The sequence below is a fragment of the Alligator sinensis genome, unplaced genomic scaffold (assembly GCF_000455745.1).
Source record: "Alligator sinensis unplaced genomic scaffold, ASM45574v1 scaffold312_1, whole genome shotgun sequence".
NCBI classification, from domain to species: Eukaryota; Metazoa; Chordata; order Crocodylia; family Alligatoridae; genus Alligator; species Alligator sinensis.
Genome location: NW_005842029.1, coordinates 2,202,000 through 2,204,178, shown reverse-complemented (window position 1 = coordinate 2,204,178; position 2,179 = coordinate 2,202,000). Strand labels below are relative to the sequence as shown.

The 2,179-nt window shown below is 41.7% G+C and overlaps 1 protein-coding gene across 8 annotated transcripts in view; it reads right to left on the bottom strand.

The window, feature by feature from the left end:
* MID1 (midline 1) overlaps positions 1-2,179 on the bottom strand; it is a 395,575-nt gene that overhangs the window by 254,095 nt on the left and 139,301 nt on the right. Inside the window, exon 1 of one of the 8 annotated variants that reach the window (XM_025202534.1) lies at positions 526-547. The exons of the other annotated variants lie outside the window; for them this stretch is intronic. The gene's annotated coding sequence lies outside the window, so the exon portion shown is untranslated. Of the gene's footprint in view, positions 1-525; positions 548-2,179 lie in introns of those variants that run through there. 8 annotated transcript variants of the gene reach the window in all.

The following is a 2,179-nucleotide window of genomic DNA, read 5'->3' as shown; positions in this document are numbered from 1 at the left end:
CCCCCCCCCCCCGCCTCCCAGCACCTTACTTAGATTGCACTCCCAGCACACTCCTGGCAATGGTGAACATATGTACACACAGGACCCTGATCTATGATTGTGCAGCATATAGTAAGCTATATGATTATATATTAGGTCCAATACATATGTACATACGCTCTAAAGTTTTATCTCTACATTTTTATCTAGCATTAACAGCACAGAGGAAAAATTTAACTTTGGAGTATGGTAGGCACTCAACAACATACTTGTTTTTCTTGCAAAAGTTATGCATGGTATTATTAACATTTTGTGTCAAGGCTGTCAAAGGCCAAATGCTTTTTAGGAATGTTTGAGAATCAAGTATATTCTGAATTTCAAGAATGCCTTCTCAATCCCACACACATATATACCCACAGTAATAAGTGCACACCTGGCCATATTTCAGTTGCTGCTAAAGGACCCAGACTGGGAAGCTTTGCTGCTCATTTCAATGGTATTTGCCTCAGGCCCATAATATAAAAAGCACTTATTTAAGAGACATACCATTGGTCCTGGTAGTTGGGTCCTTGCCAGTTCTGTGCTCCTGCATAAGCTTTTGGGTTCACTGCTTCACTGCTTACATGCTCCTTTAATACTATTAAGGGAGCCAAGCAGAATAGGGGGAGCAATCAATATTCATGTAATACTTCAGCAAGACAGCCAGTAAGTTTCTCAGGTGAAAATCTGTCACTATATCCATGTCATCAGAACTGTTAAGAAAGTATACTAGTGACAGATGCTTGACAGTGCAGCTAGAATTCAAGAATCAAGCCTAAATTTGTTATTTCCTGGGGGAACATCACAGGTAAGGTAATTGTTCGATTAAAATATCTCTCATTCATTCTGCTTTGTTAATACATGATAAATAATAGTATTACACATCTTCATTTTCTGTTAAATAATGCTGATTTATTTACCAGATGTGTCTAATAAAAAGTCTGAGTTATATTCTTGAATATCTAGTCTTGATAGCACACAGATCTAACACAAGGATCTCCGCATCACTGCAACAATGTGCCAAGAGGGATATTGCAATTGCCATGTGAAACAACAATATCAATCAAGAACAGCTTTTCCAGGTAGAAACTAAATGAAGTACATTTCACAGAAGGAGGCATATTCTTGTTTATGACTCTTCCAAAAAATATTTTATAATGTCTAGTTGCTACATGAATTCTGTTACTATTTTGCTCTGCACAAGCTTAAAGCAAGAGGTCAAAAAACAATTCTTCAGCTCTAGAAAGTCAAGAGGTTGGTTTTTCCATCAGAAACAGAAGACTACATGTTAGAGAAAAATGCCATACTATGGAAGAAAATGCAGTTAGATTAAACTGTAAAGGCAGATTGAAATACCTCCGTCATAGAAAAAGGAATTGGACAATGTTGAAGAATGCATGTCTTTTGTGCAATGCTGAAAATAAACCACTATTTTTATCATGATTTTGGAATTCCTGGTTGGGTAAGAGACGAACATTAAAAAAATGGATTTTGCAGCTCCATAGCTAGTACAACGTTACTGTAGCTGCCAAATCCCTAGTGGGAGAAGAGAGAATTATGTATGCTCAGTTGCAAACTGAGACTTCCTGAAACTTTGATTTGAAGTTATCCTAGCAACAGAAGAAGGAAATGCACTTCTTTTTTCAACCCATCCATATGAAGAGCTACAGACCAGGTCTGGTTTCTGCACATCATTACTAGCTATACCCCAAAATTATTTATCACAGCCGTGGCCCAGCAGTCACAGCCAGCCATGGCCAGAATTTCCAGCCAGAAGACAGGTAAGGATACCCCCACCCCCTGGGCGGGGTGGGGGGCAAACCCTGCGCACACACACAGCTGGCAATACAGCCAGGTAGGATGGTAGGAGCAGCCCTACCACCTGTATGCAGGTAAGGGGTTTGAGGGGGCAGGTCTTGTGGACTGTCCCTGTACCATCAAGGCTAGGTGCCAAGTTCTAGCAAACCTAAAATGGTGCTACACCATTGCGGGGGGCGGGAATGGTACAGGAGTGGTTTGGGCATGCCAGAGCTTGGTGCACAGCCCTGATGGCATGGGGCTGGTTCAGGTCATCAGAGCCATGCTCTGGTGAGGCTGGACCAGTCCTGTGCCATTGAGATAGGGATCGAGCTTTGGGAAGCCTCAAATCCCCCCCTGCCCC